This window comes from Lutra lutra, chromosome 9, assembly GCF_902655055.1.
Source record: "Lutra lutra chromosome 9, mLutLut1.2, whole genome shotgun sequence".
Classification (NCBI taxonomy): Eukaryota; Metazoa; Chordata; class Mammalia; order Carnivora; family Mustelidae; genus Lutra; species Lutra lutra.
Window position 1 is genome coordinate 7,171,187 of NC_062286.1, and position 22,519 is coordinate 7,193,705.

Here is a 22,519-nt window from a genome sequence, read left to right on the forward strand (position 1 = left end):
CTTCTGACCTGTGGGTACAACCTCTAGACCGCTATCTTGCAAGGGGGGAGGGGGATTGGGGGTGTTTGTCTCACTTCTGTGCTCAGGAATAGAGACATAATTTGTGGAGTGTGGAGACCCTCCTTCAAACATGAGGAATTTCCACATGGTGACAGCATGGGCCTGGGTGACAGCCAGAGTCGCTGCCCATGGAGCCACCCGGATTGTCCCCAGGTCCTCAGTAGTGCCGTCAGGTAGGAGGCACTCAGGAAATGCCTGTCAGACAGGAGACCGAGGGTCCTTTTCCATCTCAAGCCTTCATTTCTTCTCTCTCTCCTTCTTCTACTGTTCACCAGCATCTGGCTGCTGGGGTTCAAGTGCGGCCCTGTTACTCCTCGTGTTAAACCCCGAGTCTGGTGACGAACTCTGTGCGGTTTCCTCCAAGTTCCTCCAGCTACCTGGCAGGCGTGAGGCTGGGGCTGCGCTCTGGAGGTGCTGGCTGTGGTTCCCTTTCTCTCTCCTCTCTCTCTCCTACTCCTTTGAGTGCCTTCCTTTCTTCTCCCTTCCCGAGGTCCCCTTTCTCCTCCACCACATCCCCAAAGGGCAGAGTAGCAGCTGATGCTGCTGAAAACCTCACACTTGGGGTCAGCAGGTCTTCCAGGAGCAGACGTGAGATGGAGAGCTGGGGGAGGGGTGATGGGGGCCCCTCCAGGTGCCCCTGCTCTGGGGCATCGCCTTCTGTTCTGTCTCGGTGTACATGCTTCTTTTGTTTAAAAAGTACATCGAGGTATATAACACACACAGCAGAGCATCCAGATCTGAAGTGTGTGGTTTGAGTAAGTGTCACAGGTATACACACCTGTGGTGCCCTCCCCCCCTAGTCAGGATGTAGGACATTCAGTGCCTGGAGGCCCCCTTGGCCCCCTTTGCAGGCAGTCCTTCGACTCCCTCAGCCGCTGCTCTTCCGACCCGTCGCTCTGGAATCGTTCTGCCTGCCCTTGAACTTCACATCAACGAACCATATAGTCTGTGGTCTTTGCGTCTGTCTTCTTTGGCTCGTCATCATATCCATGAGTCTCATCAGCTACATGAGCACTAGAATATGCCTTTTTTTTTAAATAAACATATAACGTATTATTAGCCCCAGGGGTACAGGTCTGTGAATCGCCAGGTTTACACACTTCACAGCACTCACCATAGCACATACCCTCCCCAATCTCCATAACCCCACCACCCTCTCCCTACCCCCCTCCCCCAGCAACCCTCAGTTTGTTTTGTGAGATTAAGAGTCTCTTATGGTTTGTCTCCCTCCCGATCCATCTTGTTTCATTTGTTCTTTTCCTACCCCCCAACTCCCCCACGTTGCATCTCCATCTCCTCATATCAGGGAGATCACATTTAGTTGTCGTTCTCTGATTGACTTATTTCGCTAAGCATAATACCCTCTAGTTCTAGCCACGTCGTCGCAAATGGCAAGATTTCATTTCTTTTGATGGTTACATAGTATTCCATTGTGTATATATACCACATCTTCTTTATCCATTCATCTGTTGATGGACATCTAGGTTCTTTCCATAGTTTGGCTATTGTGGACATTGCTGCTATAAACATTCGGGTGCATGTGCCCCTTCGGATCACTACGTTTGTATCTTTAGGGTAAATACCCAGTGGTGTGATTGCTGGGTCATAGGGTAACTCTATTTGCAACTTTTTGAGGAACCTCCATGCTGTTTTCCAGAGTGGTTGCACCAGCTTGCATTCCTAGATTATGCCTTTTTAATTGCCATGTTAATTTAATTGCCACAGGTTGACCATAACACAGTCTATCCATTCTACTCTGGACGGATGTCTGCGTTGTGTCCGACTGTTGGCTATTATGAATAAAGCTGCTGTTAGGAGATGCCTGGGTGGCTCAGTTGGTTAAGCAGCTGCCTTCGGCTCAGGTCATGATCCCAGCGTCCTGGGATCGAGTCCCACATCGGGCTCCTTGCTCAGCGGGGAGCCTGCTTCTCCCTCTGCCTCTGCCTGCCATTCTGTCTGCCTGTGCTCGCTCTCTCTCCCTCTCTCTCTGACAAATAAATAAAATCTTTAAAAAAACAAACAAACAAAAAAACCTGCTGTTAGCCTTACACAGGTTTTCTGGTGGCCACTCGCCCACGTTTGTCTTGGGAATATATTTAGGGGTGGGAATGCAGGGCCTGGGGTAGGCCAGGGTGTAGCTTTAGTACATGAGTGTGTGTGTGGCGGTCTGAGAATAGGACTGATAATGAGGCACTTTGGGTTTCATGGTTGGCCCTCTGCACTGAGCATTATACTGTAACTATTTGTTTAAGTTCAATCTTTTATTTCTGGATAGTCGTAGAGTCACCTGCAGGCGTAAGAGGACGCCTGAGTCATCCGGTGTCCCTGTTACCAGTTTCCCCCAGACATCTTGGCAAATGCTAGTCTAATGGGACCGTCCGTTTGTGGACAGCCATCCCCTCCCCCCATCTCCCTCGGATGTCCACGATTTTATCTGGGACTCATTTGTGTGTGTGTTTCTGTGGTCCTGGGCGCTTTGATCACCCATGCAAGGTGTGAGACCCACCACCACTGCGGGCACTGGATGAGGTCACCCTGGCGGTTCCCACCCCATGAGCCCATCCTCCATCTTTATACATTTGTCATGGCGAAAGTGTCACGTAAATGGACTGAAACGGTATGGAACATTTCAGGGTTGGCTCTTAGGACTCGGCGTGGTTCTTTATGAACCCAGGTTGTTGGGGGGATCGATCGTGTCCCCCTTTGTTGCTGACGGGTGGCCCGCAGCATGGATGCTACTTCCCACGCAGCCTTTCGGGAACATCTGGGTGTTTACAGGTTTTGCGTGTTCTAAGTAAAGCTGCCGTGAACACCTGTGTTCGGATTTTGAGTCATCATAACTTCCCCCGAGAGCACGCTTGCTGGGTCATGTGGCGATTGCCTCTTGACTATCTTTAGAGAAGTCCAAGTTTGTAGGTTATTCTGTTGGTGACCAATTGCAATGCAGACTCTTTCTGTGACCCTGATGTCTTCATTATGACCTCTAAGGGGTCCCCATCCCTCATTTTGAGGGAATTGGAACCTTCTCTATCTAACCTGGGTCTAGAAACATTTCCTCAGGGGAAGAAGGCGCTTTACCCCTAATGGGCCTCTCTCTGGAGGGTTCCCACTGAGACCCTCCTGGGGGGGTGTTGGAACCCACTGGCTTGGGCAGAGGACATGTCGGGTTGAAGCTCCTTCTCGCCAAAGGCAGGATCCCATGAGTTCACGGGCTAAGGTGTCCAGCCCCAGAAGCAAGATCTCTTTACCTGGGAAAATTGAAGGTGCGTATCCCCCGTTGGGTTGACTGAGGCTTTTGGGGAAGTGCCCAGAGCCCCACGGGACTCCTTTCTTCTGGGACACCCTGACTTGGTCTGTTGCCAACTTGCCCACTGGCTTCCAGCTGAAAAGAGCATCTCAGCCCGGAGAGAAGATTGTAATGAAATCATTCTCTTAACTAGAGAGAGGCTGGGCAAGGCCACTGCGTCTTCAACATCCTGGACAGAGATCGGTAACCAAATAGTTAAAAAAACATTCCAAGTTATCCATTATTTACCCCTGCTGCGTAATGCAGGAGCCCCAAGCAGAAGCCCACGGCCAGGCCCCTTTGTGTTCTCCACATTGGCCTCAAATGTCAGCCCACGGCTTGGCAGCCAGCCAAGAAGGGATTCGCCCCTTCTCCCCTTGAGCTTGTTTTATGGGGAAGGGACAGGCCTCAGGCCTCCAGGCTCGCTAGGCTCCCAGCCTGCATTGTCCTGCTCTTCCCATGAGTTCTTATCCTCCTCCAGAGCTAATTCTGGAAGTCGCTCCTCCCGATTCCTCCCAGGACAGAGTGGGTCCTCCCTTCCCGGCTCCTTCCCCCTGCGCCCCCAGCTCTCTGGGGCTCTGACAACATTTACAACCCCCGCCCTGGAACAATAACGACCCTGAGACATTGGTTTCTTAGGGAGGATGTTGTATTTCTTGATTTTGAGGAAACGCAGGCTGGAGAGGTTGCTCATGTCCCCCAAGGACACACAGTGCAGGTGTCTGGAACTTGCCTTCTGCCCATCCATTCTCCAGAACTTGACCCATTAGCTGTCTTTGCAGAAACCAACTTCAGCTTTTTCTGATTCTGTTCGTTTCCTCATTCTCGATTTGTGTTCTCATTTTTTCTCCTCCTTTCTACTTTCCTTGGGTTTATCCTGCTGTTGCTTTTGTAACGGATCCAGATGGATCTGAGCTAGTTGTTTTTTAAATTTTAATTGTTTTATTAAAGTCTAGTGGACATACGACGTCGTCTTAGTTCCCGGTGTGGGACACAGTCATTGGAAAATTGTGTCTGTCTCTCGGTGCTTTGCCAGGCAAGTATGGCCACCCAATGTCCCCAGGATCATGTGACTCCCCCCAGGGTCCCTCCTTTCTGCACGGAAGGCCCCCAGTTTCCCCTTGAGCACTGCTGTCCTGCCCCCCACGCCGTGTGCTCAGCGCGAGTTTGTTTTTCTACTCCAAATGCTTTCTCATTTTCATTGCAATCTCAAGCTGGAGTCGCACGCATACTTGACAGGCTCCCATGCTTGTTTTCGATGATTTTTTGGGCACCGAACAACCCATTTTCACGTCCACTCCTCCCTCAGGATCACGGTTCAGGTCTCCCCCAGCCGCACAGCAGGGCGGCTCCTGGTTGCCTGCCCCCCACTCCTGTAGGCTTGGCCGAGTGAGAGGCCACCTCGGGGTCACGACCACAGCGGGGCGAAGGATGAGGGGTGCGTGACCACAGGGATGCCATAGAAATAAGCAATCCAGAACGCTGGTGCTTTAGCCATTATCGGTCCTCTGTTTTGACCAGGCACCCCCTAACCGGAGCCCACCCGCCACGCATTCCCATTTTCCAGGAAAAAGGAAGGGGGTGACAAGGAACAAGGGGAGGGGAGCCATCTGAATCATGTGGTCCGGACTTCATGATGCAAGGCTGCCCTTTCACATAACCCGCTCAAATGCAGGCTGGTTCCAAATCGGGGAGCCTCCCCCCAGCCCCCAGCATGCGATGACAGGCCCGAGGTTGGCAGGTCCTTGGCAGGTGCCTGCGGGGCGGACGTGGCCTTAGACCGTGGCCTCTGGAAGGCATGTGGGCAGAGGCAGCATACACCAAAGCAGACGCTCTGGGCCTCCCCCCCGGCCCTCCCCGGTTAAGTCACCTTTCTTGGTCCGCGGGCACAACGGGGCTCTGTTTCTCATGGGCCGACGGACTCCCAGAGGCACGATCCTTCCTTTTGTCTCTGCTGCCTTTGCCGGCTGAGAGAGGCAAAGCCCAGTGACACCAGGACTGCGAATGATCTCACGGTCCGGTCTCGGAGATCAGCCCAGGCCTGGTATTTTTGCTGTTTGCATCACGGGGCCTGAAGTTCGTGAACAGCCTTGCACCCCTCCGCTCCCTGAACTGGGTCATCGTGACAAGACTTCATCTTGCTTCCCTTCCAGTAGTCCTCTTTGCTAAGCCAGCCTGACCATGAGCAGGACGACCAGCCAGTCAGGTCGACAGGGACTGGCCCAGGTTTAGCGCTGAAAGTCCAGTGTAGTGGGAGCTCCTCAGACTGGGCAGACTGGGACAGCTGCTCATCTCCTCTGGGAGGCCCCCACTGGGCAATGTTGGGCTACGCCTGTGGTTGGCAGCAAAGGGGGGAAGCAGGGACCCCGACAGAAGGGCTGGACGGGAGGGTTTGTTCCTGTGGCTCTAGCCTGGCTCGGGGCTGAGGCCCCCGTGCAGCCCCCTCCCCAGCTCCCGTTTCTCTCTCTGGCTCTGTGCAGTGTGTTGGGTGCCTGGAGTAGGAGACCCGAGCCCTTTCTGTCTCCCAGAGCGGACCCCAGTGTAGTAACGCCGCTGTCCCTGCAAGAAGGTTGGTGCTGAGCAGCGCCATGTCCTGGGGCTGGGAGGGGTTTAGTGATCATCTCGTCCTGCCAATTCGTTTATAGACGGGGAAACTGAGCCAGGAGAGGAGACTTTGCCGGATAATAATAATACCAAGTCAGCTTTGCTTCTGTGGCCTTCGTGGGTAGCCAGCTAGCCCGGGTCCCCCAGAGGGCGGCTGGGTATTAGTCCCATCCCCACCGTGAGAGCCGCATGGATATGGCTAGTGTGGGCAAATGGCCGAGTTGTCACACTTTTAACACTGATAGCAAATTGTGCAGGATGGCAGGGGTGGGGGTGGGATGTGGAAGGTTTCTGCGATGTTTTATTTGACTAATAGTTATTTTTCCTTTGTACCAGTATTTAACAAATGTTTTGGAGGAAAGACAGTGAAATCACTGTGCAGCTGCTAACGTCGGCTGGTGCTGACTTCCAGACGAGGGAGAGAGCGAGAGGAGGGGGCAGGAAACAGAGCGAGCTGAGAGACAGGGGTGCGGAAGGAAGGCTGAGGGCATTCATTCATTAATCCACTCTTCTTACAAAGAAAACTGCGTCTAAAAAACTGTTCATTACAAAACTCTGGAATGTATTGACTATATGCTTTTTAAAAGCTTTTTTATGATGGGAAATTTCAAACACACACAAATAGAGCAGAAGGAGCCCAACGTACCACATGCTTTCCAACAGTGATCAGTGCATGACCAGCTCTGTCTCACCTCTGTCCCCATGCATCCTCTCCTCTCCCAACCCGGATTATCGAGGAATCCCAGCCATTCGTGTCATCTGTCCATGGAGCTGTGTTCTCAAGCACACTACACGCATTCTGGAAAATGCCCTTAAATCTTGGCGATGAAGAATTGCTGCAAATACACATTTTTCACACCCCGAGTCTCCCCTTCCCTGCTTTTCAGCCTCCCTTCTCTGCCCTTTTGTCTCCTCCCTCACCCCACCACCTCCCCACTCTGTCCTCCACGGTCCCCCTAACCTGCGGATTCCACACTGACCGTTGGTGGCACCTGCTGGAGGTGGGCAATCCGGGTGGTGCTGAGCTGACTTCCCCACCCCCGGAACCCCCTCTCTCAGAGTTTCCTCCAGCTGGAGCAGTGGGGAGCTGGACGGAGCAAGTTCAACATTTACACAGTCAGGTCCAGAAGAGTGAGCCTCACCTGGCAGAAATCTTCAAACTCTTTAGAAGGTTCCACCTGTTCTGAATCACTGTAGAACTGTAAGTTACTAGGATCGATGACTGTGTTTGACTGACTTGCCGTTGGTGTATGGACTCGGGGCTGTGCGTTCCAGGACGGGTCATTTCGCCCCCCAGAGAATCCATTACCTCTTCTGTGAAGTGGGAAGGTTGGACCGTAACAGGGGTTTCCAGACCATTTCTGGAAGCAGAGTTCTTTTTCCCTGCAACCAGATCCTTGGTGAGCCCCAACAGTCAAAAGTGAAACCAGGGTCCCCGGGAGCAGACCTGAGATCATGCAGCCTGGACTCTCCCTGCTGCCCCTCTGTGCCTCAGTTGTCCATCTGCCCAGTGGGTGTGGTCATTGAGAGCTCCTGGGGTCAGGTATATCATGGACCTCAGTCTGGGCCTGGCACACAGTCCATGCTCAGCGAGCAGCAGCCCTCTTTATATATGACTTCCTGGCTAGGGCAGGATGGGGTCAGGGCACTGGCTGGGCCTTGGCCACCTCTCCTCTCCTCACCTTGGGCCAGCCCTCCCCCTCCACAGGGACGCAGGGACACCGGCCTTCTGCGATGTGTGTCTCACGTCCCAGAGAGGTTATGCTCTGATCAGCTCAAGTCAGACAGGGCCAGGACAAGAGGCCAGGCGCTCTGGTGCCCATGACCGTGCCCCGGCCCCTTTCCTGTCGGGGGGGGAGCTTAGAGGGGTAAATGTGGTGCTGGGGGGTGGGGGCCGTGACGCAGTCCCCGTACAGCCCACCCCCGTGGGGCCCCCAGCCTCCCATAGCACATTCTTCCCAAGTCCCATTCCCTGAAGGCTCCCAGAGCAGGAGTGACCCCGAGGCTCAGATGATCATTTCCTCTTGCTTCGGTTGCCTCTGCCTTTCCCACCAGAAGGGTCCAGGAAAATGATCAAGTCTGAAGTTAATTATAATTATGGACAACGGCAGCCTGGGTTGTCATAGAAACCCGTGGCGCCTGGCTCTGTCTGCGGGATCCAGTTCCCCGACCCGACAGCCGCAGCAGGGGACACACACTTTCCTTCCTACCTTGTCTGGGCCTTGACAGCTCTCGGGGAGAGTTTGGGAGGGGACTGCAGATTCTTGGATCCTAGCCATTTTGATCGGGCAGGAATCCTGGAGCCCAAGCAGCCAGAGAGGAGGGCTTTCTCTATATCTGTCTCTGTCTGCTGGCTCATGGTCAGAAGTGACATCTTGGGAGACGTGGATACTCTGAGGCCTGGGGATGTCCTGTGTTCCAGGTCATCGTGGTGGAGGGTCACCAGGAGAATGGGGAAGGTAGGGGCTGTGGCCCCATGTGTATCTGTGGGGCCCCAAGGGAATCACTTCGCCTCTCTGAGCTGGGGTCTGTCTGTAAAATGGGGATGGTAATGCCCACCCCCTCAGCCTATCCTGAAGATCCAAGTGGGCCTATGCACGGGCCCGACAATCAGGGGGCTTGATGTCCTTCCTCACTGCTGTCCTGGTTCCACGATAGCACTGTGGGATGGAAGAAGGGAGGGGGGGCGGTCCTCTGTTCTCTGCCTCTGACTTTGACCATTTGGCTCAGTATTCCCTCAGTGGTTCGTCAAGTGGGGTTCCCAGAGCAGGAGCATTGCCACACCTGGGAACTTGCTAGAAATGAGGAATCTTGTGACCTACTCTAGACTTACTGAGTCAGAAACTCCAGGGGTTGGGGGCGCAGCCATCTGTGTTTTGACATGTCCTCCAGGGGCTCCTGATGTTCTCTCAAGGGTGCAAACCACTGTTCTGACAGTTTGTGGATGGGACCCTCTGTGCCCCTTTCCCTGAGAAACACAACTCCCCACCCCGACCCCGTATCTGCTCTCCTTCCTGAGCCGCCGCCCCCACACCGCTCCCCTTCTACCCGCGCTGAGTCTGAGCAGGGTTCAGGATGTCAGTGGCACAGCGGGCTGGGCTAGGGCCACTGCGGGTCCCGCTTGGAGTCTGACGCCCCCTCAGGGTCTCAGTGCAGGCTGCCATCCAGATGCACAGCAGACATTCATCTCGACGGGTCTGGAGGCTGAAGTCCAGGGTCATGCGCCGGCAGACTCAGTTCTGCTGAGACCCTTCTTCCTGGCTTGCCCCGTGTCCCTGGTGGCCTTCTCTCTTATAAGGACACTAGTCCTGTCCGACCAGGGCCCCACCCAGATGCCCTCTTTAACCTGAATTACCTCCTTAAAGGCCCATCTCCATGTTCAGTCACACTGGGGTTTGGGCTTCCAAGTGGGAATGGGGGGACAAGCGTACACCCACGGGGTTTGATGCCCTGTCCTCCAGGCCTTGTCATCTTGTGGGACCCGAACATGCCGGGTCCTTGAGGAGTGAGGCCAAGGCTCAGCTGGGTTTCTTGTTCCCACAGGAGGTCTCCTGCGAGGTGCTCCTGCTGCGTCCTCCACAGACGTCTGTTCGAGAAGCTGCAGCTCTGGAAGTCCCAGTGCTGGCCCCAGTGCAGTCCCACAAATGAAAATATCGTCCTGCTGGGGCAACAGCATCCCTCTGGGATCCCGCCGTGTGCTGGGCATGTGTTATGCAGGATATGCCAAATGCGTTTCCTGCCTCCCTGCCCCGAGGGAGGGCCCGCAGTTAGTACCCCGCTTCCGGTGAGGCAGCCGGACGGGTGTTGGGGGTTGCCCGCACTGTCCGAGGCGGCGATGGCCAGACTCCTCCCCGGCGCTCGCAGGCTCTGGAGCACTGGCTGTCCGCACCCTGCTGGCCTGTCCCTGCCAGAGGCCCGGGCTGCTCTCAGGGTGTCTGCGAGGTGGGTGTAGAGCGGGCAGCGCCCCCTCCTTCGAGGGTGGCCAGCCTGTCCCATTCCGCAGGCTGCAAAGGTCAGGTGGAAACCCAGCCTGGGAGGGAAGGGGGTCATCGTGGAGGAGAGGGCAATGACTCATGGCCCCGAAGTGGGAGCAGACCAAAGCCTGGAAGCTAAAGGTGAGAAAGTCATGCGGGGCAACGGGGGACGAGGGTGCACACTCTGACTTTATGGCGTTCTAGGACTTGAGGATCAGGTCAGCTTGGCGGGGACAGGGGGCTATGTGATGGCAGAACCCTGTCCCCTTACAGCAGCTCTCAGCATTCTGGAACAGGGGGAACAGGCCTTCGGGAACCCTACCACATGGGGTGCAGTTGTCCTTGTTTGGCTCCTAGCGTTGCCTACTGTTGGCTGAAGTTTTTGGTCTCTCCAGTGTAGGAGCGACCTCAGGAAGCCCAAGCCTAAGTGGGAGAGGGACCCAGAGAGAGAGAGGTCGAGCACCATCCTCTGCCTCCTGGGTCTGGTCTCCTACGTCCCTGTTTCCTGTCTGAGGCTCTGGGAGACCCTGGTTCTACCCACTCAGGCTGATGGGGTCCCACTGGGATGGGTCCTGTGGTGCTGCCTCTCCTCCGGCAGGAAGAGCCCAGAAGGGGTGCATTTGGAGCCTGAAATCCCAACTTATGGTTCTGGTCCCTTCCTTGCCATGACTCAGCTTCCAACCCAACCCCCTCCACCGACAGCCTGCACCCTCCAGCGCGCCCTCCAGCAGGAGGCAGAACGAGTCTCTGGGCCTCTGCCCTGTGCCCTTCCTGCTGTCCCTCTCACACAAACCTGCCGGGGGCTCCCTCTCTGCCTCAGGCCTCAGGTGGGGGACTTGGGCCTTTGTCAAACCCCATATCTGTTCTCTGTAATTCTGTCCCATGTGGGTCCCCAGGGCTGGCTTGCATGGGCTCATCAATGACTCGCCTATCCCCAACTGTGTGCCCACTGGGCTGGGGATGCACAGGCAGGAGTGGGGAGCCTGGAACATTCCTCGGGCTCTTCTTTGCCTCAGAACTGCCATCTGGGCAGGGGCTCCTCCCCGCCCTTGGTCTGGGAGTGGTACCAGCTGCCCACAGAGCTGGACACCGTGGGCCTCAACATTTCTCGCTCTTCTGCTGTCCCTCTCGTTCCTCCCAATGCCCGCCGAGTGCATCCTGCCCAGGCCTGGACCTGCGCGTGGGCACAGCACAGAGATTTCTCAGCAAAACGGGCAAAGTCACAGAGCAGCCCTCCCCCTGGCCCCAGGTCAGGGCCGGGTTTTCTAGGAGCCGGCGCAAGATTGCAGCAAAGGCACAGCTGTCACACAGAGCAGGAACGACACCCAGGAATTAGCCGGGAAGTGGCCCCTGGGCTTGATGTCCCTAGCCAGACATTTGTCTCGTGGCAGGATCCTGGGCTGGAGAAGCCTTTCACAAATGAAGATAAATCTTGGGAACCTTCAGCCCATTTTGAAGCTTAATGCAAAACATAAACACATTAAGGTCATTTCAGAATCTGGAGGAGTTTGAATAATTCAGGCCCCATCATCATTTACTCCAAACGCCTCATTTCATTTTATGAGTCATCTTTGAAAGAAAAGGAAGAGAGAGATGTATGGTGGCAAATGATTCGGGACTGGAACCAAGAGAGCTGGAACGGCTACGAAGAGGAGGCTGCCAGCGTCTTGGATGGGCACGGCCGGGGCCAGTTTCAGAAGTGGTCCTGGGGACTGTCTGCCGGGCTGGGGTGCAGAGAGGTCTTAGGGGGCTGGGGGGAAGGCCAAACCTGAGTCCAACTCCCGGGGTGGGTTTGGGGGAAAGGCCTTGTTTGGCCCGGGCCTCAGTTTGCCCATCTGTGGGGGGCGGAGGGTGGGCGCCTCCCGTGCGTGCAGAGCAGCTGGATTTGTGACGTCTCTGACAGCCACGTCCTCAGATGGCCATGTTCCCAGCTGTGATCCCCTGTAGGTGAGGACCATGGCTTTACCCCTGTGCCCAGCACAGACTCTGGCCCCAGGGCCCCCGCTCAGGGGCTGGTGTCAGGACTCCAGTCCTCAGTCAGGCTGTGACTTCGGGGGGTGACATATTTCACCTCCGTCATATTAGTTTTTGGCGGGGGGTGGGGAGGTGGGGGGAAAGGGGCTAATGTACCTTCCGCTTCACCGCTGGGAGGCTCAGAGCCCATGTCTGTGAGGTGTGCAGCCCCCCAGCCCCACACCCCGGCCCAGGGGATGGCTGTCCTGGTTGTTCTGATCTGCAGACCTGCGATGTGTTTTCTAATCCTTCACTTCTGAACATCTGCGGAGTCCCGAGGTGGGACAGACACTTGTGGTGATGGCAGGGGCCACTGAGAAGAATGATGGTTTGGGCTCCCAGGGAGCTTGCTGGAGATGACAGACTGCGTTAAAATCACTGTGGTACCAGGGAAGGATGAGGGGGAGGGGAGCTGTGAGGGTCCCGGAGGTCTTCATGGAGGAGGGTGAGGGATCAGGTGGTCTCAGAAGGAGGGGTGGGGTTTGGAGGCAGAGGGGAGGGGAGGGAGGAGGAGAGCTAGCAGGACTCTTAGGGGGCACGAGTGCACAGGGGCAGCCCTGGGAACACTGAGTTCTGGCTGTGCCCATGTCATAAGCACAAGAGTGCTACACGGGTGTGCTGGGGAGAGAACTTGGTCCTGCCAGGCAGTCAAGGGGAGCAGAGACACGTTAGGTAAGATCTGGAGGGTGAGCACCTTCAGCTGGGTGAACAGGTGCGGGAGGGAGCATTCCTGGAGGAAGGGGTTATACTTACCGGAGCCAGAGAATGGGAAGCAAGGAAAAAGCCCGGTTGTGTAGAGGCTCGGGTGGACCAGTATGGTGGACGCACTGGCCATGACCCTGGTTGTGTCCAGCAGCAATGTGCTCCGGGGATGGGCTGTGATCATTGGTCATGGCAGTTCTGTGCCGGGTGATTGGTTTTAGAGATAGGGAGCTGAGCTGGTTTGGCCAGTGAGATGCTAGGGAAAACCTGCTGAAGAGTTTTTTTTTTTTTATCCAAATAATCACTTGAGGAAAATTGCTTTGTTCCCACCCTCCCAGTTTTGGACACACTTGTGCTAGAAAACGATGCCTGGAGCTCCTGTAGCCCCCTTGTGAGTGTGAGGGGCGAGGCAGAGCTGCCTACCCGATGACCTGATACTGCTGAATGGCTGAACCAGCCCTGGGCGTGCAGACCGGGTGTGGGCTATAAAATGACTTTATTCTGTAAGCAGTTAGTTCGAACGCTGCTTCGCATAAGCACGCACATTCCTCATTGATCCATTGGGTTAAGGATTATAATTTTATCCTAGAAGCAATAGGAAGCTATTAAATGGTTTAAACATTTGAAGAGGGCCATGATAGGATTATATGTGTGCCTTCTTAATATCACTCTGAAAATATATCAGTGTGATCTACTGTATCCACAGATAAAAGAAGAAAACCATATGATCATTTCAATAGATACAGAAAAAATATTGGCAAAATCCAATAATAATTCATGACAGATACTCTCAGCAAACTCGGACTGGAAAGGGACTTCTACAGTCTGATAAAGAGCACCTACACATACCCGACAGCTGACAGCATCCTTAGTACTGGAGGGCCGCTTCCCTCCAAAGTCAAGGGTAAGTTGAGGATGTTTGCTGTTGTCACCTCAGTTCAATATCAAACCGGGGGACCTAGCCAATGCAATAAGGCAAGAAAAAGAAATCACACAGACTCGAAAGCATAGACTAAAACTATTTCCATCCACAGGCGATGTAATTGTCTATGGAAAGAAAAATCCCAAGAAATCTATAAAAAAAACCTTACTAGAACTCGTAAGTGAGCCTAACAAAGTTGCAGGGTAGTGAGTCAATATACAAAAATCGATTGTATTTCATTCTGTCTAGAGTTGTGGTGGTTACGCAAACCTACATGGGATAAAATGTTAGAGAATTATACACACTCATTGTACTGATGTCAATTTCCCAGTTCTGATATCGTACTATCTCGTACTATCTTGTACTTGTACTATCTCCGTGTGCAAGATGTAATCATTAGGGAAAGCTGGGTGAGAGAACAGGAAACCTCTCTCTACTACCTTTGCCGACTTTTATGAATCTGTAATTAAATATCATGTTTTAAATCAATTATATTTCTATGTAGCAGCGATGAATGATTAAAAATTAAAGAAAACACTGTTTACAACAGCTTCCCCATCATGAACTACTTAGATATAAATCTAACAAATATGTAGAGGGTTTATATGTTGAAAACTAGGTGAATGTGACCACTGGAGGTTCATTTCTTAGAATTTTATGTTCTTTTCAATCCTCAAAATTCTCTTCTAAAATGAAAATTCAGGGCAACACCCTGAAGCTTTTCCTCTAACAGCCCTTGGCCTTGGCCAAGACCCTGCTGCGTCTGGACTCGTGTCCTCTTCTGAGGCACAGCCATCAGGGCCTCCAGACCCGTGGGGAGACAGAGGGCTGTGGAGAGGAAAGGCGGCGTGAGACCCCCTGAGGGCCATGCTGTCCCACAGACAGCAAGCCCAGGCCTCTCTGGCATCTCCAGAGGAGCCCCTCTTCTGTCCCCCATGGTTCTCATGGCTCCTCGGGAGATCTGGGCTTATTCCCAGGAAGCAGCTAGTTTAGGGACTGGCGCACAGCACCAGGAGCCCCAGAGCCCACTGTGTGGTGGTTTCTGCGGCAACCTGCAGCTGGGAGACGGGCTTGCAGCAGTTCCAGGGGGTGCCAATTTAGGAGACTGTGACCAGAGGTAAGACTGCCAGCCCAGACCCCTGCCAAGGGACAGGGGTGTGAAGAATCCAGAACCAGCCATCATCCCCCCAGTAGAATGCTCGTTAGACCCAGCCCTGTGAGGGCACTAGGGATCCAAGGATGAGCAGACTAGAGGCCGGAGGCACTAAGAGTCCACTGCTGGGACGAGGAAGGTAAGAACTAGGCCGTGACCATACGGCGGAACGGGTCTGGCAGGCCAGATGCCCAGTCTGAGCCAAGGGCCTGGGGCCACTGAAAGCTGAAGATGCCAGGAGCAGGGAAGGTGGAGCAGGGCTGGGGGCTCAAGTGGGATCCAAGGCCTGGGTCCCACTGAGACGTCAGGATGATAGAGAGCAGACCTTACAGAACCGGGATCCCCAGGCAGCATGTCCCCTCTGAGACCACAGTCCCCAGGACGCTCCCCGTCACTCAGATACTGACACCACCACTGGCCTTTCGGATGTCTGGGAAGAGGCTCTGGGATCCAGGGGAACCAGCTCTGCTTGCCCCAGAAATAAGGAAGAGGGGAGCAGTGAACACATGACTCCATGCTGTGCTCCAAACCAGCTCGACCCGCACCCCCAGCCCAGCACCTCGCTCTGGACTGGGATGTCCAGTTCCCCTACCCCAGCTCTGGACTTGCTCAGTCTCTGAGCTCTAACTCTCCCTCATTCAAAGGGTCCAGGACTCCTGCTTCAAAATATGACATGGGTCAGGTGAGGTCATAGCAGAGGACATTCTGAAGGGCTGACACGCATGCAGAGCGCTGCTGTGAACTCACCGGGAGCATGGGGCTAGAGAGGGGAAGGGCTCCACGGGGCTGGAAGGGCTCCACTGGCCAGTTCAGCCTGCTTCTGCGTCCTCGCTCCTGTGTTCTTTATTTTTGCATTTTCCCCTTCTGCTGATCTGGGGGGACATGATGGCTTCTGGGACAGGGCTGCTCAACCACCCTGGGCGGACACCCTCCAGCTGTGCTGGGCAGCAAGTAACCCAGGGACTGCGGGGAAGGAGGAGGGGATAAAGGCAGGAGATGGCCTGCCAGACACAAGTGAGGGGTTGAGGACACAGCGGCCACCAGGGCGGAAGAGCAGACATCATAATGTAGCATTTAATGAGGCTTACTGGGAAGGCGGCCCCAGCAGCTCCCAGGTCGTTCAACTCTTCTATCACGCTAAAACTCGAGGTTCGCTCCCAGGCAGGATCTGTGTGTCTGTTGCACAGTCCCCACTCCCTGATGTCCTGCTCATCCTGTCAGGATACCCAGCATGGCAGAGGCTGCAGGATTTTGGCCACACTCGCCTGGAGGTGGGCTGTGAAGGGGAGAAGGCTCTGAGAATGTCTGCAGCCGGCTGCTGGTGCAGATATCACCCTGTTCCACCCGTGGCAGCCTCCTCTGGGGGCAGGGCACAGATCTCCCCATGCATGGCCCTGATTCTTGGGTGTAAGCCCCAATCACCACTCACCCCGAAGGGGAACGCACCCCTCCTCTCTCCCCAGAGCCCATTTCCTGCCTCAGGAACTGAGGAGCTGCCTCTTTCCCACATGGGTCCCATAGACTACCACGTGGGAGTACACACTGACTTCATGGGACCCCATCCGCAGGGGCGCAGCTGCAGGAGAGCAGTTGTCTTAGCATCTTTGTCCAGGACCAGAGCAACTCTCAACTTCTGGTCCTCCCTGTGTTACCTAACATCTTGCCTGCAGTTACTTCTGTGTGCGGATCTGGAGACAAACCCAGGTTGCCCCGATGAACTCTACTCACGGGTTCCTGGGTCTTAGTTGCTAAGTAGTCAGCACCACCTTAAAATGAAATAGCCCAGACGGTGGGACACCCTGCCACCAAGCGGGGTCTCACCATCCTCCCGGCCCATTTCCTGAAGCTGCAGACTCCCTCCCGGACCACGCAAGACCGCACAGACCTCCACTTCGTCTACAAAACTTTTCTCCGGATCTCGTTGCAGAAAGAACACGGTGACTTTTCTGGGCTACAGCTTGGCCAGGAGGCCAGCGAGAGAGATATAATTACCTCGGCAGTGACAGGTGTGCCGGCCGTCTTTGCCCCGGGAAACATCACCCATCCATCAGGAAGCGCCCGGCGCCTGCCCACACCTAGCAGGGGGAGCAGCACGCTTCAGCCGGGGCCAGCTCGGTGCTAAGTTGACTAATTCGTTTGCTCAGTTGTTCAACACACATTTCCTTACTATGTAGCGCTAAGACAGTGTGGCTTAGAGGAGGATCTGGGCCCAGTCTGGCTGCTCTCCTTTCCTGATGGCCACCCATCAGCTGCTCCCATGCCTCAGTTTCCCCCACTATAAAACAGGGGACACTAATGGTATCTATACATATGGGGGTCTGTCAAACATGGAGTCTGGCTCCAAGCCACAACCCCTCTTGTTGAGAACCCCAACCAGACCAACCAACCGAGACCAAGAGAGGGCTCTATGGGAGGCAGGGGCATGGTCCCTAGAGGACGAGGCTGATCTAGTGGCCAGAAGCAGCTGCGTCGTCCACTTACAGTGCAATGAACCCTCTTATGCAACCCCCTGTCCACAGCTCCTTTGTCCTGGCCTTCCCTTCTGGTCACCCTGCTCCTACGTCTTGGCTCTTGTCCTGACAAGTGCAGGCTGGTAGCCACGAGTCAGAGACCTGGATAGGGGGAGAGAAGGATGAGGAGAAAGCATGGAGTTTGGGGCTGAGGCCGGGACTATGAGGAGGGGCTGAGTATTGGTGGTTATGGAACAGTCCATGAGGTGGCTATAGACATGAAATGGGGTTTTTGATATCTCCAGTCGCTGCCCTCAGTACATTCTGGTGAATCTTCCTTCCCTTCCTCAGAAAAGCATATCCAGAGTTTTCTCATCACTGCAATCCTGGGGGCCAGCTCGCTCATACAGCTCAATGCTTCTGTCTTGCATGGGGATTAGCTTTTCCTGTCCCTTCTGTGCCGGGGACTTAGGCCTGAAATGGGTGAAGGTAGGGGGAGGACTCTGGTTTTGTTTTTTTTTTTTTTCTTTTCATGCTCTACCTTCTCAAGGAGCATGGCAGGAAGAGAGATGTGAAAGCAACATGTGGGCCTTTCATTTTCCAGAATGTGACAGTCTGTGTGTCTGTGGGAGACTTGTGACTAGATGCTGGTTGAAAAGCAAACATCAAACATTTTGGGAGTTTCTAAAGTTAAACACACAGCTAACCTGTGACCCAGAAGTCCTCCTTTTAGGTATTTATCCAGGAGAAATAAAACACATGTTCATTAAAAAAAAAAAAAAGACTTGATAAGATTGTTTGTAACAGCTTTATTTATAAGCAGACATCTATTATATGTGAAAGAGTAAGCACAGAACGCCTAGCTTGGGATGCTACTCTACCGTAAAAGATGAAAAGAAGGTGTAGTTAGATCACAGGACATGAAAAATATAAAAGGGAAGTGAGAAGGTGAGGGGGCAGGATGGTAGACTGAGAAGGTCTAACATGTAACAGGTGACTAGCTGGTGCTTCAGGAGGAGATTACGCAGAGAATGGGGGAGAAGCCACAGAAGTCACCAGTCCTCAGATTCAGGAGCCCTAACAATTCCCAGAGAGAACAGATGAGCAGAAATCCACACCCGGACATGTAATAGCAAAACTGTGGATCACTGAAGACAAACAGAAGATCTGGGCAGCAGCTCACATAACGAGACACCTGCTCTCCAACGGCAGCAGGTAGGCTCACCGCTGACTTCTCAGCGGCAATCCTGGGAGGCACGATGCCGAAAGGAAATGAAAGCCGATTAGAATCCTGTACCCAGCCAAAATATTCTTCAAGGATGAGGGCAAAGGTACTTTCTGATAAAAACGGGGAGTAGTTGTTACAAAGAAACCTTCAACAAGCGAGTCCCACAATGTACTTTAGGAAGAAGGAGAAGGGCTTCGGAAGGAGGGCCTTGAATGCAAGAAGGAATGACTGTCTCAACGGCGATTCAGTGTGGCCAAGCTAAACTCATTATCTGCACCCCAGCCCTTTCTGCCTCCATGAACGGTGATTGTAATTACACGGGCCAGAAACAGAGAAATCATCTGATGTCCCTTCTTTCTCACCTCACCGTTATCTGATCTCCTGGAAGCCTCGGCATCTTTGCCTTCCAAGTAGCCCTCAAATCCATCCCCGTGTTTCCACCCCAACGCTGCAGCCAGGTTCTGCTACACCCCCTGCAGCAGCCTTCCAGCAGCCGGGCGCCCCTCTGATATGGTCTCCACACTGCAGCCTGGGTGACCTTCGGGAAGTGCAAATCTGACAACGTCTCCCCTCTGTTTAAAACACAAAATGGCATCCTATTACTCAGGATAGAGACAAAAATCTTTATCAGGTGAGAGAAGGTCTTATGGTCCAGTCCCTGCCTGCTTCTCACACTCACCTCTGCTGTCCCTGCCCGCTACCTCCCCAGGCCCTCTGGACTCTCTAAGTCCCTGATGTACTATCCGTTTTGCCCACATAGGCTGTTGCCTGTGTATTTGCCACTGCGCAGAGAGCCCTGTGTGTTTGCCACTGCGCAGAGAGCCCTTCCCTTCCTTCTTTTCCTAATTGATGTCCCTCATTCTTCAGATCTCAGTTTAATTGGCACTTCCTCCAAGAAGTCTGTCTTGATTTCCCTGCTGATGTCAGCTCTCCCCACCCCCTTTAATGCACTCATAGAACCATGGTACCCTCATCTATGGCACTTAATACTGGAACAATTTCACATTTATTTGTGTAATTAATTATGGTCTGGCTCCCCCGCTGGACTTCCATTTTCAGTAGAGAAAAGCCTTTCTCTTTTTTGTCTTTTTTGTATGTCTCCAGGACAAACACAAACATGGACACCTAATGAAATTCACCAAATAATGGTTGAATATATGAATCGCTGAATGGTGCCTGCTGTCCGGCGAGTCCCCTTGCGTGAAATTCTAGAATATGCAGAGTCACTTCTTTTTCACATCAAGAGAACACTGGTTCTCATATAAATGAATTGAGAGTCTGTGCAATGGGAAAAAATTGGAAATTGGGAAAAGAAAAAGAAAAACTCAGCAGAGATCGAGTTACAGCTTTTTGCAGTAAGGTGTAGGGGAGATGCAGACGGTCAGGGGGAGAGGAGGTGGGCCAATGGCAGGTGTTTGGGCGAGAGGTTTTCCGAGCAGAGCTGAGACCACCCAGCCTCCCAGAGGAGGGGCGGGGAGAGGGGCCGCTCAGCTCTGCTAAACGGTTTAAAAAAAAACCAATGGGGCCCTCTCCCCGTTTGAAAACATGCAATTCTCTATGTCTCTGGGACTGTGGTGAAGTCCAAGAGTCAGAAATAAACAACCCTGAGTCATACAATCATTAAGGCTCTGGACGTTAGAGTAGACGAACAGACACACAAATGAGCTCCGTGTGTGCATGGTGCCTGTAGCAAAGCCTCATTCTTTCTGCAACCATTCACAGTGCTCATCTTTGTGAATGTGAGATGTGTAAAGGATTATCGATTCTCTCTTTGTTTCATGAGCGGCTTTAATATTTAATTGTGGTGAACAAAAATATTTGTATGGGGGGGGCACCTGGGTGGCTCAGTAAGTTAAATGTCTGCCTTCGGCTTAGGTCATGATCCCGGGGTCCTGGGATGGAGTCCCACATCAGGCTTCTTGCTCAGCGGGGAGCCTGCTTCTCCCACTCCCTCTGCCGCTCCCCCTGCTTGTGCCCCATCCTCATCAAATAAATAAATAAAATCTTTAAAAAAAATTGTATGGGGGTTTTCATGGGTCCACTTGCAACCTGAATGCCCCCAGAGCTGCAGAACCATTGGATGTCTGTGTGTCCATGTCCTGCCGGTCCCTCGCACCCCACTGAGCCCAGCCCACGGCTCCTCTCACTGTGTCCTCTGCTCAGCACCACACGGGAAACCCGAACATCGTCCTCGATGCCTCTGCACACCATCCGCATCCAATGGACGCCCATCCCAGCGCCCTCAGCCCCTTGCATCCCGAGACCTCCTTCTCCTGCCATATCCTGCAAGGCTGCCCACCTGCTCTCCCCGAGTCTGGTCATGCCCCTGCAGCCTACTCTCCCCAGCGGGGTGAAGGGCAGCGGCTGTGAGGAGAGCTGCTGTGGGCAGGAGATCAGAGGCCCAAGGCAACCTAGAGTGAGAGTTTAGGCTGGCAAGCTCTGTGGCAGCCTGCCGGCCCCCCGCCCAGGGCCAGGTCTGCTCAGGGCTGGCTTTATCCTTCAGCCCAATGCTTGCAGGAACCCACTCTGTTTCATGGTATGGGGAACCAATGTTTATGTAGCACCTGTTACATGTGCAGGGCCCTGCTGTGGGCTCTGGGGGCAGAGGGGCAATTTCTGACAAAGGCAGAAATGTTCCATCTTGACATAAATACCAAACTCCTTACAGAGATCCCAAGGGGCCATGACAGAAGGTGTCCATCCCACAGGGGGTGGTGTCCACGGGTGTCCACTGCGGGGGTAGACGGTCAGGTGGTCCCTGGCAGACACACATGGGGCATGAGAGCTGTCCCTTGCTGGCAGACTTCTCTATTCTGTATGTGCCTCCGGGGCTGGACGCCTGTCACCTGCATGCCCCAGGCTCCTGAGCCAGCCAGGTTCCAGCTGCAGTCATCCACCAGGAGGCACTGGCTCCAGAAGAGAAGTGGGGCGTGTGGTCTGTCCACCCCCCGTCCCCCCACTCCCCTGCTGGCAAAGAGCCACAGACTGGGAGCTCCTGCTCCCGTCTGACCTCCCTTGACTAATGTCATCTACACTGATCCCAGTTTCTAATAAGGCCACATTCTCAAGCCCTTGGGGGTAGGATTTCAATATTCTAATTTGGCGGGGACACACTCAGCTGTAACAGTAGGCAGATGTGTAAGTCTTTGAGCTTCTAGTGGACGCTCTGGGCACTGGGGAAGCTGATAGCTTCCTCATCTCTGTGTACGCACCCACTGCACCCCAGCCTGGAAGTTCAGCGACTCCCTGATATCCGGGTCACCACCGCCTCTTCTTCTCTCCATTATTCCTCTGGGAGATAAACTCCTTTTTGCTTGAAATAGCGGGGTTTCTGGTTCATAACTGGTCAGTGACTGGTATGCATACCATACGACAGAAGTCACAGAAGTGATGTTCACGAAGCAACTCAGATGTGTGTGTGTGTGTGCGTGTGAAAATGGACAAGCTGATTCTAAAATTTATATGGAAATGCAATGGGCCAAGAAAACTAGATGACCTTAACACGGGAAAACAGAATGGAGGATCTATGCTGCCGGATTCCACGCCTTATTATGATACCCCAGCAATCAGGGGACGGCGTGCTAATTGCCGAGGATGAACACATAGACCCATGGGGCCGAAGGGAGATCCCAGAAGCAGCCCGCACATTCATCCTCACTTGGTTTTTAGCAAAGGTGCAAGCATCGTGTGATGGGGGAAAGGATGAGCTTTTTAAAAAAAAAAAAAAAAAGGTGTGGGACTCATTGGATATTCCTATGAAAAAAAAGTGAATTTTGATCCCTGCACAAAGGCCAATTTCAGGCAGATTGTAGGTATAAAATTTCAAAGCAAAATATAATGTTTCTAAAAAGAAACAGAATATCTTCATGACTGCGAGGCAGGCAAATATATCTTAAGCAAGACACAGAAGGCACGCTAACGACAGAGGAAGCAGTGATACATCAGACTCCATTAAAATTAAGCACATCTGTTCAACAAAAGACGCCACTAAGAAAGCGACAAGCCAAACCAAAGTGGTCGGAGAAACCCGCCATGCGTGCATTTGACCTAAGACTTGAAGTCAGAATATATGAAGAACTTCCTCATATCCTTAAGAGCGACAAGCCAACAGAAAAATCTGAACAGAC